This window comes from Bidens hawaiensis, unplaced genomic scaffold (genome assembly GCF_021521415.1).
Source record: "Bidens hawaiensis isolate Kalapana, Puna unplaced genomic scaffold, B.hawaiensis_p1.1 tig00018320_1, whole genome shotgun sequence".
Lineage (NCBI taxonomy): Eukaryota > Viridiplantae > Streptophyta > Magnoliopsida > Asterales > Asteraceae > Bidens > Bidens hawaiensis.
In genome coordinates this window covers 272,288-293,016 of record NW_027492770.1, presented here as the reverse complement: position 1 = coordinate 293,016, position 20,729 = coordinate 272,288, and the positions used below count along the sequence as shown (strand labels likewise).

General features: G+C 39.5%; 1 pseudogene; it reads right to left on the bottom strand.

Annotated features, from left to right (window-relative positions):
- Positions 1-1,746: 1,746 nt before the first annotated feature.
- Positions 1,747-6,166, bottom strand: LOC143555825 (uncharacterized; annotated as a pseudogene).
- Positions 6,167-20,729: the final 14,563 nt, after the last annotated feature.

Sequence of the window (20,729 nt, the reverse complement as noted above, 5' to 3'; positions counted from 1 at the left end):
GTCAAGTTGAGGTGACATGTGAAAGCAAATTAAGCCCGAGGTATGATGGAGTCTGTAAATTTTTGGATTAAATGGGGACCACACAAGCATTGTGCCTAATTGTACCTTAACGTATCATGTTGACATCAAAATATTTGTTAAGTTTAAAGTGGACAAATTATATCTACAATCGACTTTGGGTTCTTGGCATAATAATGTCCAAATAGAAGTGTGATCTAGAACGTTAACAGATAATGTGATTCCATGTTGTGATCTTTCTCAGAAAAATAATTTAGTAAACGTTTTCTGTAAATATTATTGATATATAATATTAATTTCATATTTACTCCTATCTTTTATTGTTTATTTGGATTTTGTTTTATTTTAGTTTTAACTTCAAAATGTTATGTATATATTTTCGTTATATTTAAAATATATGAAAATGCCAAAAAGATTTTAAGTTTTTATTATGTTCGTACATATTTTGTTAAACTTTGTTTCATTCAAAATCATGTGTATTGTTGTCAAGGTCGTTCATGCAAAGTTCGTTAGGAATCTGTGACTTAAACAAATCATTTACAAGTTGAGGGATTGAAATTGGGAGGGCCTATGAACGATTTCTTCTTGACCCTCGAGAGGGTCTGTGAGCGAATCTTATCGTTCTAAGGTTTGTGCAGCTATACATGGACAGGTAGATCAAGATCAAGTCTGCTTGGAGTTGCAGATGTTGAAGCACTTAAAAAGAAAACGAGAACGTGAAAGTTGGTGGTTAAACCTAAAAAAAAACTGATTGTATATGAAGACAAGGAAAGAAACCAGTTGGCTCAAGAAAGTCAACAAGAGAAAATTAGATGTCAAGCCTCTCGCATCTGATGTTTCTAAAATTTGTTGTTGCCGATCCTTCTCAGAAAATAAGATTGAAGTTCAAGTCTATAAGACTGGAAAATAAAGAACTGTTCAAGATCCAATCTGGTTCAAGATCCTGGATCAAGACAAGTACTAAGTTTCAAGAAATAAAGACGAAGCAAAGAACTTGACGAAGGTTCCTCGACATACTCAATCCTAGGGGGAGATTGTAGGGCCAATATTCTATATTGTTTTTAGGATTGTATATGTCGTTTTAGTTTGCTTTTAGTCGGTGTAGTACGTACTCGGTACGTTTAGTTTGTACGTTTATTTTGTAAGTTTTGGATAAATGGGGACCCTATAAAAGGGCCACTTAACCCATTTATCCAACTAACTCCAACCCCTTTTCACAACTCTTGGAAATAAAGAAGTTTCTTTCTCTCATCCACTTCTCTCATTTTCTCTCTTTCAAGCAAATAAACCAAACAAACTAAGATCCGAGATCCGAGTGTCGTTGGTGATTTCCGCTAACCAACAACACAGATTGATCCGAGTCAAGTCTTGAGATCCATTTAGAGGACCTACAGAGGGTATGAGTATGACTGATGTTTTTGTAAGAATTTAGTTGCTTGTTTTTGGGACTTAAGCTTTCTATTTGCACAAGATTCAAACACACCTTTACAATTAAGCTTTCTATTATGTTAAAACCATGTTTATTAGAAAGACAAAAAAAGTTGGGTTCTTTTGTAGTAATTTGTTCAACAAGACAAAGGTTATATACACTCAATAAAAATTTATTCTGTTACATATAGTCAAAATCACCAAAGCCAGATAACAATATGAATCCCAAAAACTTAAATATCTTTTAACTAAGACCAAACAACTATAAAACTGCTAGAATCAGGAAACTGCTAGATGAATATGAGTTACTGGTTTGAACTGTTCAAATTTGAAACCCTAACTACACTTTCTTGCTGATCTTTGTAAGCGAAGATAAGATTTCATTCATGTCCGGGCGGTCATCCGGATCCGATTGAGTGCAGGATAAAGCCAACTGAAGAATCTGCTCAACAACACCGTGTCTTGTGGAGAAATCAGAAACCAAATCAGGATCCACTATTTCAATCAACTCATTCATTCCATTTGAAACTGCTTGTTCTACCAATTGTGGCAAAGTCATTTGGATTCCATCCTCTTCTGTGAGTCCTGTTGGTATTTTTCTAGTGATAAATTCCATTATTATTACTCCAAAGCTATATACATCCACTTTAGTTGTCACTTTTCTCATATAGGCAAACTCTGGTAGTAATCAAAGATTAGTGTTAGAAGTTCATAAACCCTAATTTGAAAGAGTAAAAGAAAGAGTTGGTGATGCATTACCTGGTGCCAAGTAGCCAATAGTGCCTTGGAATGCTGATGAAGAAGAAACAATGCTTCCATCTTGTTGATGAACTCCCAGAATCCGAGCCGTCCCGAAGTCGCCAACATGAGCATCCCATTTTTCATCCAGAAGAATGTTAGATGGCTTTAAATCACAGTGAACTATGGGGAAATCACACCCAAAATGTAAATAAACGAGTCCTCTAGAAGCTGAAACCAAAACATCCACTCTCTTAGAAAGATCCCATCTTAATCGATCAATCCCTGAGTCATGTATAACCTTGTCTAGATTTCCGTTTTCCATGTATTCAAGAACCAAAGCCTTTAGTTTCCCACTCTCCCATGCATAACCAACCACCTTCAGCAGATTTATATGCCTCAATTTTGCTAATGTGTTCATTTCTTTGTAGAAGCTCTTATCGGATTCTGCTAAGAACTCTGTGAAGTTCAGATTTTTAACCGCTATCACCCTTCCATCTGCTAATGTACCCTTGTACACTGTGCTTAAACTGCTTGTACCGAGAATGTTACTTTCACTAAATCCATTAGTAGCATCTTCTAGTTCTCTTCTGTTAAATCTTTTCAGAGTACACCCCGGGTGAATTCTAGTTCGTGGTACCCAGATTTAACGTTTGGTTTTTTAACACAACAATAACATAAAACCGCCAAAAATAATAAAAGAATCAAAGCTAGAGATTCGACTATTGCAAGAATTATGGCTATTCTGGATATTTGGTGTGAACGATTTGATTTCTTTAAGAAAGCGCATGATTTGGTGTCGTTGGGAACACATAGTGAAGGGTTTCCAAGCAACCCAACTGTACTAGAGTTTTTGAAAAGTCCGGTATCAGGAACACGCCCCTCGAGGTTATTAAATGAGAGATTGAGGTGTTTTAATGCCAAATTGTTGCCAAAATATTCAGGAATCGTGCCATCAAATTTGTTTTGTGAAAGATCAAGTGAACTAAGAAGTGTGAGATTCGCTATGCTTTCTGGGATCTCTCCTTCCAACTGATTTCTTGAGAAATTTATGAAGGAAAGAAGCTTAAGAGTAGGGAATATTTCATCGGAAACGGTACCGGAAAGTTGGTTTCCTGACAAATCAAGACTCTGCAGGTTTCTGTAGTTCTGAATTGTTACAGGAATGCCTCCAGATAAATTATTGTTTGAGATATCAATGGCTTGCACCATTTCCATCTTCCCTGACTCACTTGGGATATTTCCTATAAGAAAATTGTTTGAGAAATTGAAATATATCTGCATATTCTTCATACTTGAAATCAGTGTCCCTGGAATTGATCCAGTGAGAAAGTTGTGTGACAGATCAATAAAAATCAATTGATTCAATTTTGTCTTACTGTCAGGAATCGACCCGTTAAACTTGTTTCTGCTGAGATCCAATTGAGAAAGCATATCGAGCTTTGCAACAGAATTCAGAATCGGGCCCTCAAATTTGTTGTTCGACAAGTGGAGTTCAGTCAACTGTTTAAGCTCACCTATTTTATCAGGAATTCGACCTTCTAGATTATTATTACCAATCCAAAGGCTTTGAAGGAAAGATATTTTTGAGATTTCTATAGGAATGGTGCCTGAAAATTGGTTTTGGCCAAGATTTAACAAAATCAAACTAGTTAAGTTTCCAATATCTTGTGGTATTGGCCCAAAAAAGGAATTACAATGAATTTGTAGCATTTGCATATTAGAAAGTCTACCAATTCCCGGCTTCAACATCCCTGTAAGATTGTTATTTGCTATACTTAATATCACAATATTTGAACAATTAAAGAGATCGTTTGGGACTTTTCCAGACAGTGTGTTGTCGCTGATACTAAGCCGTGTAAGAGTTGACAACCTTCCTAAACCCTGAGGAATTTCTCCTGTCATCCTATTTTTAGCCAAATCTAACCAGCGTATCTTAGTACAGTTTGTGATGCTAATTGGAATAGACCCCTCAAGGAGATTATCGCCAAATGATAAATTTCTTATGTTGTAAAGAGACCCGATGCTTAAAGGAATTGATCCTTTGAAAAAGTTCGAGTTAATTGTCAAGGAATTCAAATTGACTAACCTGGTTATGGATTCAGGGATTTCGCCAGTAAGCTTGTTGTTTTGAAGGTTCAATGATTGCAATGATTCCAGTGAAGAAATTTCTGAAGAAACATTCCCGATTAGATTATTATCTGGCAATTCCAAAATAATCAATGATTTCAACTTGAACAATGAGCTTGGGATTTTTGGAGCTCAACTGATTACGGTATAACATCAAAGACTGTAATTCCTGAAGATTTCCGATTTCACCAGGAATGCCCCCAGTGAGCTTGTTCCTGTATAGATTCAGTTGAGAGAGATTTTTGCAACCACAAATCTCGGTTGGTATATTTCCGGAGAGAGAATTTTCATACAATTGAAGAATTTGTAATCTTGACAAATTTCCAATCTCCTGTGGAATGATACCAAGAAGTTGGTTTCTGCTCAAATCAAGAATTTGTAATTCTTTCAATTGACCAATCGGAACTGGAATTGAACCTTCTAGGTTATTTTGAAACAACAGAATAATTTGTAATTTTGACAGATTCCCAATCTCTCTAGGAATGATGCTAGAAAGTTGGTTTGCACTCAAATCAAGATTTTCTAATTCTTTTAGTTCACTGATCGAATTAGTCGTAAGCGAACCTTGTAGAGAATTTTTCCACAACAGAAGAACTTGTAATCTTGATAGATTCCCAATCTCTCGAGGAATGATACCAGAAAGCTGGTTTTGGCTTAAATCGAGAGTTTGCAATTCTTTCAGTTGACCTATCGAAGACGGAATCAAACCTTCTAGCAAATTTTGAGACAAGTCAAGAACTTGTAATCTTGACAGATTCCCAATCTCTCTAGGAATGATTCCTGTGACGGTATTGAACGCAAGGTCTAGTGTCTGCAGATTTTGGAGTTTCCTTAGTTCGGATGGAATTGGACCAGAGAGGGAATTCTGCCACAAGTAAAGAGCTTGTAATTTTGACAGATTCCCAATCTCGCTAGGAATGATACTAGAAAGTTGGTTTTTACTAATAGCAAGCCATTGTAATTCTTTCAGTTTACCAATCGACTTAGGAATCAAACCTTCTAAAAGGTTATTAAAAGCATCAAGAACTTGAAGATTGATCAAATTACCAATTTTATCTGGAATTGGACCGTTAAGTTTGTTGGAACCAAGTCCAAGTTCTAGTAAAGACGTGCAATTACACAAGCTGTCCGGAATGATTCCAGTGATGGAATTGTTTCTAAGGTCGAGTGTCTGAAGATTCGGGAGTTTCCCTATTTCAGATGGAATCTGGCCAGATAGGGAATTGGTATAAAGAATGAGTGTGGAAAGCTGTGTGCAGTATCCCAACTCGAATGGAATGTTGCCAGTGAATGAATTATATGATAAGTCAAGAAGCTGGAGACTGGAAAGGTTACCAAGAAAGGGAGAGATTTGGCCTTTGAGGTGTGATCGTTGTATTGAAATAGAAATCACTCGTTTGGTGACATCATGGCATTTGATTCCCGTCCAGTTACAATGGTCGGCAAAACCACCATTCCAACCGAGGAGTGCACCAGTTGGGTCATCAGTGATTGAATTCTTGAAGTGTTTCAAAGCATTTGCTTCATCTTCCAAGACGGATGCTGCAGATAGAACAGCAAGTACCAGGAAGGGTAAAAGTACAAGGCTTTTGAACTCCATTGTTGCTTTTGAAGTGGTGATGAGCAAGAATTAATCTGGTGTTAATTTATATTGCAGAAGTCAGAACTTAGGATTTTAGTCAAACTCTAATGTGTGGCAACAGAATGTTATAATGTGTGAAACCAACGACATACATATGTGCCTTGTTTTAAGTCTCTTGGTGTCTGAAGAAGTTGACTTTGTCCGAGTAAATGGCTGTCATACTCCCCCACCCAACCACCAATGACCAAACGCATGGCTTCCGAGAGTTCTTTGACTTCCCATTCAGAAGTCCACTTGGTCTGTATAACAATTAAATTATATTGTACATTTGTACTCGTTCGTTTATATGTGATTAGCAATTATGGAGTTGGCCACTAAAAGAAAGCATCACGTAATAGTAACCAAGTTTTCTCAAGTGTTCAACCAAAGAACTTAATTTCTATTATGTGAAGTTTTAATTAACAAGAATTTACGTATATGTATTATATATATATACTTATTTATACACACAGACTGGGCGATACTCCCACATATCTGGTAACACATTTTTTTTTGTTATAAAATTGCATTATACTTTAAAAAAATTATTGAGTTTTAAAAGTCATATATTGTTATTGTTGTTGAGAATGAGTTTCACTTTTAAAAGTATGTTGTTATAATTACGTATCTAGTACGCTGTTTATGAAGAACGAAAAATGATCGATATGTTGGGAAAAACGACCACCTAGCCACGAACGGTAACCAAAAATTACGGAATTAATCTTCGTTTGGCTAAACTTTTTCCCGACCCGAATGAACCAATGAGGATGCAAACAAAATAGGGTAATTTAAAAGTAACAAGGGACAAAAATTTTAGCGTGGAAAACCTCTCAAGGCGAGAGTAAAAACCACGGGACTACTAGAGCCGCTTCAAATCTACTATCACCAATAATGCGCAATACAAAGTCTTCTCTAGGTAAAACTAGAGGCATACACAAATCATCATATACTTGGTACAAACAATCTTCAAGTATATGGAATTAAATATAAAAGAGTAAACGAATAAGAATCACCAACGAGAGAATAAATCGATCTCTGTAACGTCTCTTGTCTTCACCAAACACCAAAAGAAAAGGAGCACAAACTATTGTCTTCGTCTGTTGTTCTTCTTCAATGGAAGGGAACTTAAAAAAATTCTCACAATTCTTTTTGCATGTGTCGGCCGAATAATACACACCACAAAAAAAACCTCAACATAATATACTTGTTTGTTTGTTTAATGTTCACGTTTTCTGGTTAGGGCCCAAAGCCCATCAAGATCACGTAGGCCCAATGCTCCACCGAAAAATCAAAAAAAACACCAAATGTGATTTGGTGTACTCATTGCACGTTGAAGGAGTAAACATATATTCCTTTTTTTTCTTTATATTACTAAATGATAATAATAGTATAACCCATGTAATATAATATTTGTTGGGTTTTTCATGGGCAAAAATACCCCAACAAATCTCCCCCTTTTTGTCTATGAGAAAAACTAACCACCCGGGCGAGCGAGCAACATATCTTCAGTTTCTCCCTTGCCACGGCTTTTGTCAACATATCGGAACAATTATCATCGGTGTGAACTTTATCAAGTTCAAACTACTTGTCTTCAATACCATCTCTAATCCAATGATACCTCACATCAATATGTTTTGTTCTTCTATGATTCATAGAATTTTTAGCAAGGTGAATAGCACTTTGATTATCACAAAGAACCATGTAGCGCTGTTGCATAAAGCCAAGCTCTTGCATAAATCTTTTCAACCATAATAATTCTTTGCATGCTTCTGTTGCTGCCATATACTCTGCCTCGGTAGTAGATAGAGCAACACAATTTTGCAGTCTTGACTGCCATGACACGGCTCCCCCTGCAAATAACATCAAATATCCAGAAGTGGATTTCATGTTGTCCATATTTTTCCTGCCATATTAGAATCCGTGTAACCAACAAGTATGGCTCCCCATTTCCAAATGTTATACCCAATTTGGAAGTACCACGTAGATATCTAAGAATCCACTTAACTACTTCCAATGCTTCTTACCCGGATTTGACAAGAACCGACTAACAACACCAACTGCATGGGCAATATCAGGCTGTGTACACACCATTGCATACATCAAGCTTCCAACCGCTGATGCATATGGAACACCATCCATCTCTTCAATCTCTTTCTCAGAAGTAGGGCAATCTTTTTCAGTTAATTTAAAATTGGGAGTAAGAGGTGTACTAACCACATTAACTTTAGGCATCTTGAATCTGCTAAGCAAACTCTTTCTTCAGCTGGACAATTCTTTCTACATTCTTGCCAACAATCAACATATCATCAACATAAAGCAATAGTATGATGAAATCATCATCACCAAACCTCTTAAAGAAAACACAGTGATCAGACGCAGTCTTTCGGTAGCCTTGCTTCCCCATAACTGACTCAAATTTCTTGTACCACTGTCTAGGTGCTTGCTTCAACCCATAAAGACTTTTCTGGAGTTTACAAACATAATCTTCTTTACCCTTAACCTGAAAGCCTTCAGGTTGCTCTATATAGATTTCTTTATCCAGATCACCATGAAGGAATGCTGTCTTGACTTCCATTTGCTCAACCTCAAGATCAAGACTAGCAGCTAAACCAAGAATCACTCTAATGGAACTCATCTTCACGACCGGAGAAAAAATCTCATCAAAATCAATACCCTTTCTTTGACTGAACCCTTTGACCACCAATCTTGCCTTGTACCTAGGCCGCGAGGTATGTTCTTCAGTCTTCACTTTGTAGACCCACTTGTTCTTCAAAACTCTTTTGCCCTTAGGCAACTTCACCAACTCAAAGGTATTATTCTCATACAAGGAATTCATCTCATCTTGCATGGCTTCAACCCACTCTGTCTTATGCTTATCTTCCATGGCCTCTTTTTAATACTCAGGCTCTCCCCCATCAGTGAGTAAAACGTACTCACCATTCGAATAACGAGTAGAAGGTTGACGGTCTCTCGAAGACCACCTGAGTGGGACAAATGCAACCATATCTACTGGTAACTCGGGATGAATATCCTCATCCAAATCTGCCTACCCTTGATTATCAACATTATCGGTACCATGTTGTTCGTCATTCTGAATATCTTCTTCGTGATGTGGCTCAGTATGCTGAGTAGGAATAGGATCCAAATCAATGAGATCATCAGTGTACTGAGAAACTAGCTGTGTCTTCTCAAAATCTTTCAAACTCTTATCTTCCACAAACACAACATCACGACTTCTTACAAGCTTCTTTGAAACCGGGTCATATAGCCTGTATCCAAACTCATCTTGCCCATAACCAAGGAATATACATTGTCTGGACTTCGCATCAAGCTTTGATCTTTCATCTTTGGGAATATGCACAAATGCTTTGCATCCAAAGACCCGCAAATGACGATATGAAACATCTTTGCCACTCCAAACCCTGTCTGGAACATCATTATGCAAAGGAATACAAGGAGTAAGATTAATAACATGTACCGCTGTATTTAAAGCTTCACCCCAAAAAGAATTAGGCAACCCTGCATGTGAGAGCAAACACTTAAACCTTTCAACCAACGTTCTGTTCATCCGTTATGCTAAACCATTCAACTGTGGTGTCTTTGGAGGTGGCCTTTGGTGTCGAATACCTTTCCCTCTACAATAAGCATTGAAATGACCAATATATTCACCTCCATTGTCTGTTCAAATACACTTGAGCTTCTTCCCAGTTTGTCTTTCAACTAAGGCATGAAACTGCTTAAACACATCAAATACTTGATCTTTAGACTTCAAAGTATAAACCCATACCTTCCTCGAATGATCATCAATAAATGTGACAAAATATAAGCAACCCCCAAGTGTTCTAGTCTTCATAGGACCACATACATCTGAATGCACTAAGTCAAGTATACTTTCTTTTCTATGAGGCGGATGACTGTGAAAAGAAACTCTCTTTTGCTTACCATTCATACAATAATAAAAACACTTCTTCAAATGAACATCTTTCACACCGAACAAGGCATCTTTCTTCAATTATATAGACATCCCTTTTCACTCATATGAGCAAGTCTCTTATGCCACATATCGGTTACATCAGAACTCGTTAACGAATGAACCGAGTCCCTGGAAATCTTTGGATGTGCCATGTATAACTTTGAAGTTCTTTCACCTCTTGCCACGATCAACGAACCACGAGTGAGTTTCCAAATTCCACCACCAAAGGTACTGTGGAAACCATCATCATCTAATGTGCCCGTGGAGATCAAATTAAGTCTAATATCCGGAACATGTTTTACATTATGTAGAACCAACTCCATCCCAATATCAAACTTCAAGCAAACATCCCCAACACCAACGATCTTTGATAGCCCATTATTACCCATCTTGACATTCCCAAAATCACAAGGAGTATAAGACGAATAAAATTCCCTTTGTGATGTCACATGACAAGTAGCACCACTGTCAACAACCCAACTCGAATCATCACGTGCAATGTTCACCCTATCATAATCACAACAAATATGAAATTCTTCGGTGGCAGTATTAGTTTCAGAAGTACCTTCATCACCATCGTCTTTCTTATGGTTGCTCTTTTCGTTGTTGTAATTTGCCTTCTTGTTCTCCTTTTTCAATTGTCTACAGAATTTTACCGTGTGCCCTTTTCTACCACAATGATAGCCCTCAAAATCTTAAAACTTCCCTCTGGACTTACTACGGTGCTTTGCTCTATTACTCGGACCTCTACTATGGCTTCCCCCCTACTTTCGGTAACTAAGGCATCTGAATGTGAAGAGGAACCTTGTGACTTTCTTCTCATCTCTTCATTTATAATACTACCTTTAGCCAATTCCATAGTAATAACACCGTTTGCTGCGGAGTTGGACAACGATGTCCTAAAAGTCTCCCAAGAATCCGGTAACGTACCAAGAAGCCATAATCCTTGTATCTCGTCTTCAAACTTAATACCCATACATGCAAGCTGATTAATAACACCCTGAAAAGCATTCAAATGATCAGTAACATGCGTTCCATCACGGTATTTCAAGTTTATCAACTGTTTAATCAAGAACAGCTTGTTGTTCCCGGTTTCCGAGCATACAACTCTTCAAGCTTGGTCCAAAGAGTACAAGCATGAGCATGAATCTCCCCGCTAATATGGTTCAAAACATTATCATCAACCCACTGCCAAATATACCCACAAACCTTTCTATGCAAAATATTCCACTTTTCAACAGTTTTATCTTCAAGTTTATCGGTAGTGAACACTGGCAAATAATAATCCTTCACATAAAGAAGGTCTTCCATCTTACCTTTCCAAACATGATAATTAGCACCATTCAAATTCACCATCCTACTTGTATTAGTTTCCATTGTTCAAACAACTCTTAGCCCAAGAACAAGAGCCGAAGCTCTTATTGATGTGTTGTAAAACACACGTATTTTCCACACCTTTTATTTACGTAATATATTATATTTTATATGTTTTAACTCGTTTTAGATAGGTTTTACGTACATTTATTAATCTTGTAGGTTTTGGGTAAAAGAAAGGTAAAAACCGGGACTTTTCGAGTATTCTATGAGCCTTTTACGCATACAAGTTCAAGACAAAGCTCAAGGCCCGACCCGTATGCATCATGGAGGCCCAAATACTATTATAATATTATAATATAAAGGATTTAAAAACCCTACAGCAGCTGGACAGCAGCCGAACAGCAGCAGCAGCAGGGGAGAAAAAAAGAAAAAAAGTTTTTTCGGCTAGGTTTTGAAGGTTGTGGCGGCTAGGGAAGGAAGAAGACACAAGAACCAAGCCTCGGGATTGAATCCCCATCATTTTTTACAGCAAGAACAGCCCCGGAAACATCTATATCCTTACATCTTTTTCATTGTTCATACACTTTGATTTTCTTGTTTAATTGTTGATTTGTTTTGCAATTACTTGAGAGATTGAATTGTTTATGATTAGTGTTGATCATTGGATGTTTGTTAAGATGATTGGTATGATTTTAATGATGGTTTTATTAAGTGTTTGCTGCTGTCCAAAAATTATGCTCGGCTAATCTTGTTAGTTCTACCTAGGAATGATGATTCTTGTTAGGTTTTGATAGGTTTTATGGATTGTTTGATTGATAGACTTGAATTGTTATTGTAAAGTTTGATTTAGACATGAAATAGGTTGTGTTTAAGGGCTGGAAATTTTGGTAATTTATTGCATAAACCCCGTGTGTTGATTAATTAGTTTTGTATTGATTGATCGGTGCATTGTTTGATTCTAGACTTTGTGTTTAGGGTTTGTTTGCGGTAGGTACCACCGTAGGGTTTTGTTGCATGATTTATTGGATTAAGTACAGCGGTTAGACACCTTCTTTGAGACCGAGAGGTGATAGGAAGTAGGGTCGTCTCATTGCCTTTGCATGCTAGAATAGGGATTGCGCGAGAGCGAGTTCGTTTCTTGTCAGGTTTAGGTGTTTTGAGCGACTAGATGATCTATTTTGGTTTAAGTTGAATTGTTCCTCTATCCTTGGTTGTGTAGTATTCATTACCATTAGGGTCGAGTGTTGGTGAGACCGAGAGGTGATCCTTCATTAGAACACGTTAGCAATTATTTCCCGGTTTGGTCGTTTTAGCCGATTTTGAGTAGTTTAGGCTTGTTGAGTGAGACCGAGAGGTAATCCAGTGAGCCCGAGCGATCCTTAGTCGTGTCATCTTTAGGGACCGGTGTCTTGAAGTCATTCAATCCATTAGCTTGTTAGACCTACAATTTGATTCAGACCTAGGTAGACGTTTTTCTCCATCCTAAGTTAACACAGTTAGTTTTCCGTTAAGTTTTCTATTTTTGGTAAGTTATGTTTGTTAATCCAGTTAGTTCAGTTAAGTTAAAAGAAATCAAAAATCAATATAATATTATTTTAAGGTAGGTCTTGTCTAGGGTTAGTGATCTTTAGCGTTCTAACGTGTCCACGTGTTCGATACTCGGACTTTCTAAGTCTATACTACTTGCGATCGGTACACTTGGCGGTTGTGTGTGGTTTTAGGATTTTCGTTTTAATATTAAAGCTTAGTGGTGAGGGTCATTATTATAGGGTTATTAGACACACATCAAGTTTTTGGCGCCGTTGCCGGGGACACGGTTTTAGGCGTTCTGGGAGCAATCCGAGTTAGGACTTACCTTTTGTGCTACTTGTAATTATTTTTGTTTTATTTTGCTTATTTGTTAGAATAGTTTAGATAATCTTATTTCTAATTATAATATTTATGCGACAGACTCGATCTCGTGGACCACCCGACACTGAAGCATTTCCCGAGCCAGAGAGAGAGTTTCGTGAGAGACATCGTCCCGTTTCACCCTCATCCACTTCTTCATCCGTTGACCTCGGCGATAGGGATAGGATCATGGGCGACATTCCACCGAGGAGGACAGTCGCGGACCGGGCCCGTCCGGCCAATGCTGGCGCGAGATCCAGCATCGCACCACCCGCCGTTGGAGTTAACACAAACTGGCAGATTCTTTCGAATATTCTAAACACTATTTCACATTCTGCTCAGTTCCACGGGTTGCTTCACGAGAACCCGCATTCTCATCTTACTCGCATCGTGCGTATTTGCAACACCTTCCATCTTGCCGGCATATCCAAGGATGCTGTTAAGCTCCGCATATTTCCATTCTCACTCGCTGATCAAGCGAGTCTGTGGCTCGAGTCCCTCCCACAGGGCTCCATAGCCACTTGGGCTGCCATGCAGACCCAATTTCTCGAGAAGTACGATCCTCCGGCTAAGGCCGCTCGTTTGCGTAATCAGATTCATTCTTTCCAGATGGAGGACACCGAGAGTTTCTACGAGGCATAGGAGCGTTTCAAGAATCTACTAGCATTGTGCCCGAACCACGGCTTGAAGGATTGGGCGGTTGTCAAGAAGTTCTACAATGGAGTGACGTACATGACGCAAAACATGCTCGACACGGCTGCGGGAGGAAATTTGCTGACGACTAAGGACCCGGATGAGTGCATCGCGTTATTTAACGGGTTAGCCATGAGTGGATACCAGAGACCACCCGCCAAGGGTGGCAAGACCGTTGATTCGATTTCACGTGGCATGCATTATGTGGACACGAACACCGCACTGACGGCACAGGTCGAGGCGTTAGCGAAGATTGTGAAGGACTTGCAGACGAAGAGCAAGTTGTGTGAGATTTGTCGAGGAGGGCATGATACCGTTCAGTGCCCAGTCAGTTCGCAGAAGGAGGCCGTAGACTTCATAGGAAATCCAAACCGAAATCCTAATTCTTTCAATTCTTATAATTCGGGATGGAGAGGCAATCAGAACTCGAACTGGAGAAGCGGCAATCAGTCAGGTTATCAGCAGCGTCAGAGTTTGTTTCAGGATGCCAGTGAGGGGGCGAGCAGTGGGGAGAAGAAGCCCACTTTAGAGGAGATGATGGCGCAGCAGACGCAGATGTTGTCACAGCTTATGGCGCGTGAGGATTCCCGACACAAGGAGACGCAGGAGAAGTTACGCGAGCACGAGCAGTTCATGAGGAATCAGGGAGCGTCTATTCAGAGTCTCGAGCGGCAGATGGGAGAGATAGCGAGTAGATTAAATGAGAGGCCACAGGGTACGCTACCGAGTAACACCGAGCAGAACCCGAAGGGATTCGTGAAGGCTGTGACGACGAGGAGCGGTGCAGGGGCACGAGATGAGCCCATGATTCAGCAGAGATCTAGAGGAGGAGTTGTCGAGGAGCCTGCAGTCGATGGAGAGGAGCAGGTGGATGAGGAGATTCAGATGGAGTCTCCGCCGACCCAGGTACATCAGAGGAGCATCCCAGGGAGTTCAGCACAGGCCGAGAAACAGCAGTCACCGAGCGAGCCACCGAGAGTTTACAAACCCCGACTGCCATACCCCGGGAGAGTCCGTAGAGATAGAGATGAGGAGCAGAACTCCAAATTCTTTGATCTTCTGAAGCAGCTTTACCTTAATATCCCATTCCTTGAGGCACTCAATCAGATGCCTAAACACGCGAAGTTCCTTAAGGATATTCTTTCGAATAAGGAGAAGTTAGCTGAGGTAGCTTCCCTCCCTCTGAGTGCTAGCTGTTCTGCTATCTTACAGAGGAAGCTACCAGAGAAGAGAGCCGATCCAGGGAGTTTCACAATTCCTTGCACCTTGAGTGATGATACAGTGGTTCATGCGCTGGCTGATCTTGGTGCTAGTATTAATCTCATGCCGTATTCTGTGTATCGCAAGCTGGGTTTAGGCGAACCGAGGCCAACCAGGATGAGTATCCAGCTTGCTGATCGTTTCGTGAAGTATCCGCGTGGGATTGTTGAGAACATGCTCATTCGCATTGGTAATTTCATTTTCCCGGTGGACTTCGTTATTCTTGACATGAATGAGGATGATAATGTTCCACTCATTTTGGGCAGACCTTTTCTGGCCACCGCACATGCGTTGATCGACGTTCGCGATGGCAAACTGATCCTTCGAGTCGGGGATGAGAACGTCACATTTGACGTTCGACAGTCACCTAAGCATCCCAAATCGACTGATGACTCCCTATGCTTCATTGATACGATCATGACTCATGTGGGGGAGTTTTCCAGTGACCCCGGTGGAGGCCCCGCCTCAGACACACATAGCCTAGATAGGGAGACCCCGGAGGTTGAGATGGTCGCCTTGACTGAACACCCCCTGATGCTGACATTGAGTCGTCTTCCTTTGATTCTGAGTTATCTACCGGAGATCATCCTGTTCATCAGTTGTTTGAGTTGGAGGAGTTACGGGACCGTACTTATGCGCAGTCAGATGGTTATAAGCAGCAGGTGAAGGAACTGCAGGATCGTAAGTTAGAGGGTATTGAGCAGTTTAAGTGTGGGGATTGGTCTTATGGTATAATTCCCGGTTGAGGTTTTTCCCGGGAAAGTTGAGATCCCGTTGGTCAGGTCCTTTTATGATTACTGAGGTTTTCCCGGATGGCACTGTTGGGATAAAGGATAAAGGCGGGACGTTTATGGTGAACGGCGATGGGCTGATGCACTACATTGGCGAGCCGATGACTGATCAGATGGTCGAGGTATTCTACCTTGACCCAATCTCCGAGATGTAGACATGTGGATGCATCCCTCGGGAGACTGCCCGAGTTGTAGAGTTTGTATTTTTGTTATATGTTTGTGCTATATGTTTTATTTGTTTTGTCTATTTCAGGATGTTCTAAGATGAAACCGCTCGTACTCAATCTCCATTCGAGTCGGTCGATTTAAGGGGTGTTCCATTATTGAAAAAAAAAATTATAAAAACCAAAAACACAAAAATATGTTTATTTGTTTATGTTTTTGTTTTCCGGTGTGTATGCCGCTACATGCGAGCGATTTTGAGCTTCTGCAGGTTATATTATGCGCATGGTAGCTACGATGGCGTTGTGGAACAGGTTCTACCGAGGTTGCGGCCGCGAATGAAATGCTATACGGTCGTTTGGACACTACTTAGCTGTTGAAGATTCTGCACACAAACCAGGGGAGTAACCCGTTCTTTGTTTTTACTCTTGTATACTTTATTTTTATTTTCTGGTTTATTTTTATTTTATTTTATTTCTTTTCCTTATACTCATCGAGGACGATTTCGTTATAAGTGTGGGGATGGGGTTTATTTTACTTAGTTGTAGGAAAATTTTTGAAAAAAAAAATTAAAAAAAAATAGTCCCTTGAAATTTGTTTTCTCTACGTTAAACAGGAGATGATATTATTACCGAGTAGTGTTTGTTTCATAACTTCTTGGTGTTTTCATAATATATATATATATATAATAAATAAGAACAGTGCCCATTAGACCCGCACGTAATGTATGGTAACCGAACGGTTTAGACTCAGTAATCGTGTGTCGGTAGGCTCAGCCTTTAAGAATGAAAGGGCAGTTTGGTTGTTGACCTAATTGAACCTTTTAAATGGCCTGACTTTAGTGGGAAACATCTTAGGGGTTTTGTTTGTTTAACTAAGCTCGTGACAGGACTGGAATGAAAAGCCGAGTCATGCTCAAGTCTCGAGTCACATGATCGTCTGTATATTATTTGTATAATCTTTTGTATATGTGTCTATTCCTGTGAAGCTCCGTACTTTGTTGCGCGGTGGCGCAGACCTGAACGTTGATGCTAGCAGAAGACAGTTTTGCTCGGCCCTTTGTTGCGCGGTGGCGCAGACCTGAGCCTTGATGCATTTCTGTAGTTTCGTCCAATATGGTGTATATATTAAAAAAAGAAAAAAAAAGAAAATGCAAAAAGCCAAAGGCAGAAAAAAATTAGTTTAAATCAAAACCACCATGAAGGAAACTACTGTCGGTCGATCTTGACCAAGCTAGAGTTTATAGGTTGTATATGAGTCAAAATGTTTTAATCATGTGGCAAAAAGGTTTAAGTCAAGTTGGGGTGGCTCGGCCCGGTAAAACCATAATGGAATTGGTAAAGTGGCAGCAAGGCTTTTAGGTGTGGGTTCCACTTAGTCATACAAATTAATAGAATTGTCAAGCCTTATTTGCCTCGGTAAGTATTAGGGGCATGGGTTTAAAGTGGACAGAAATACCGGCAATCGACCTAATCTGGCTTATTAGGTGAAAGTTGGAAGGGGTAACGGGTCACTTGTTATAATACTTTAAAAAGAAGAAAAAAATATTAATAATAATAGTAAATAAATAAAACCAAGAGTTTTCGGTTGAACTCGGGTATTATCCTGTGTAGTATTCTTTTTCAGGGACGAAAAAGTCTTAAGTGTGGGGATATTTGATGTGTTGTAAAACACACGTATTTTCCACACCTTTTATCTACGTAATATATTATATTTTATATGTTTTAACTCGTTTTAGATAGGTTTTACGTACATTTATTAATCTTGTAGGTTTTGGGTAAAAGAAAGGTAAAAACCGGGACTTTTCGAGTATTCTATGAGCCTTTTACGCATACAAGTTCAAGACAAAGCTCAAGGCCCGACCCGTATGCATCATGGAGGCCCAAATACTATTATAATATTATAATATAAAGGATTTAAAAACCCTACAGCAGCTGGACAGCAGCCGAACAGCAGCAGCAGCAGGGGAGAAAAAAAGAAAAAAAGTTTTTTCGGCTAGGTTTTGAAGGTTGTGGCGGCTAGGGAAGGAAGAAGACACAAGAACCAAGCCTCGGGATTGAATCCCCATCGTTTTTTACAGCAAGAACAGCCCCGGAAACATCTATATCCTTACATCTTTTTCATTGTTCATACACTTTGATTTTCTTGTTTAATTGTTGATTTGTTTTGCAATTACTTGAGAGATTGAATTGTTTATGATTAGTGTTGATCATTGGATGTTTGTTAAGATGATTGGTATGATTTTAATGATGGTTTTATTAAGTGTTTGCTGCTGTCCAAAAATTATGCTCGGCTAATCTTGTTAGTTCTACCTAGGAATGATGATTCTTGTTAGGTTTTGATAGGTTTTATGGATTGTTTGATTGATAGACTTGAATTGTTATTGTAAAGTTTGATTTAGACATGAAATAGGTTGTGTTTAAGGGCTGGAAATTTTGGTAATTTATTGCATAAACCCCGTGTGTTGATTAATTAGTTTTGTATTGATTGATCGGTGCATTGTTTGATTCTAGACTTTGTGTTTAGGGTTTGTTTGCGGTAGGTACCACCGTAGGGTTTTGTTGCATGATTTATTGGATTAATTACAGCGGTTAGACACCTTCTTTGAGACCGAGAGGTGATAGGAAGTAGGGTCGTCTCATTGCCTTTGCATGCTAGAATAGGGATTGCGCGAGAGCGAGTTCGTTTCTTGTCAGGTTTAGGTGTTTTGAGCGACTAGATGATCTATTTTGGTTTAAGTTGAATTGTTCCTCTATCCTTGGTTGTGTAGTATTCATTACCATTAGGGTCGAGTGTTGGTGAGACCGAGAGGTGATCCTTCATTAGAACACGTTAGCAATTATTTCCCGGTTTGGTCGTTTTAGCCGATTTTGAGTAGTTTAGGCTTGTTGAGTGAGACCGAGAGGTAATCCAGTGAGCCCGAGCGATCCTTAGTCGTGTCATCTTTAGGGACCGGTGTCTTGAAGTCATTCAATCCATTAGCTTGTTAGACCTACAATTTGATTCAGACCTAGGTAGACGTTTTTCTCCATCCTAAGTTAACACAGTTAGTTTTCCGTTAAGTTTTCTATTTTTGGTAAGTTTTGTTAGTTAATCCAGTTAGTTCAGTTAAGTTAAAATAAATCAAAAATCAATATAATATTATTTTAAGGTAGGTCTTGTCTAGGGTTAGTGATCTTTAGCGTTCTAACGTGTCCACGTGTTCGATACTCGGACTTCCTAAGTCTATACTACTTGCGATCGGTACACTTGCCGGTTGTGTGTGGTTTTAGGATTTTTGTTTTAATATTAAAGCTTAGTGGTGAGGGTCATTATTATAGGGTTATTAGACACACATCACTTATACCACTCTGTTGGGAAAAACGACCACCTAGCCACGAACGGTAACCAAAAATTGCGGAATTAATCTTCGTGTGGCTAAACTTTTTCCCGACCCGAATGAACCAATGAGGATGCAAACAAAATAGGGTAATTTAAAAGTAACAAGGGACACAAAAATTTTAGCGTGGAAAACCTCTCAAGACGAGAGTAAAAACCACAGGACTACAAGAGCCGCTTCAAATCCACTATTACCAATAATGAGTGTTGGTGCATTTTGTGACCGTCGCTATGCAATTCTGACCAGCGGAACGCCACAGGCGAAGTTAGCACAACTTCGCCTACTGAAGCCCAGGCCCGAGAATGTTTTATATATATATACGTGTGTCTTGTTTAGGTTTAGCAATCCAGAAATTAGTGTGTGTTTTGAGCAGTTTGTTTGTTTAGAGAGAGTAAGAGACAAGGAGAGTCGTGTGAGACGACCCGAGGTAGAGCTCACCTCGGGTCAGTCGTGTTTTCTGTTTGGTTACGGTATGTAACGTGTTTTGATTATTATATAAGAATCTGCAGATTTGATTATCCCGTTCTTGTATTTGTTCGTGTATTTGTTCGTGTACGTGTTTGTGTTCTTCATCTTTACACCAATAAACGAGTCTATGAGGATTCCGCACTCCTAGACCTCGTGCGGATCTCGTATCGATCGGCGACGCCCCGGGGGGACCTACATGTGGTATCAGAGCCTTAGGCTCTTATGCTATGGTTCGAGATCTGCGTTTTGGTGTTTCTGGCACGTTTCTTATCGTTTCTGGCCGATCAGCGCCGCAGGCGAAGTTGCCGTCACTGTTCGTAGGGTTTCGGCGATGTTATTGGCCAGGCGAAGTTAGCAGCCAAGCGAAGTTATGGCCAGGCGAAGTTATTGAGGGGCGAAGTTGACTTTTAGGCGAAGTTAACGAGAGAAAAAAAAAAGAGTATTTTGGTGTTTTCGTCTGTATGGCCCGGTGTACACGATTATTGTGAAACCGAAGATGTTGTTCCGTCAACGAGTGAAACTTGTTATCTCTGGGTCTTACATGTGAACAAATACGTGTCAACTCTGGATATGGAGTTGAGTTTGTGAATGGGATATTGATTGAAACTGGATATTGACACATATTTGGGTGTTTGTGGGCAATGAAATTGTTGTTGTTCGAGGTTGACCAACTGAAGAAAGTCAAATTGAACTGAAGGTTTTTGTCATTACTGGATTGCGGTCAGAGCCTATTATTTATGTTATTTTCAATGCGTTCGAGAATTGGATCCTGAAACGTGATGCTTATTTATTAGAGTGAAAATTCTGGAACAAGTTGGATTTAATCGGGAACTAAAGTGTTTATGTTCTTGATCGTTATCC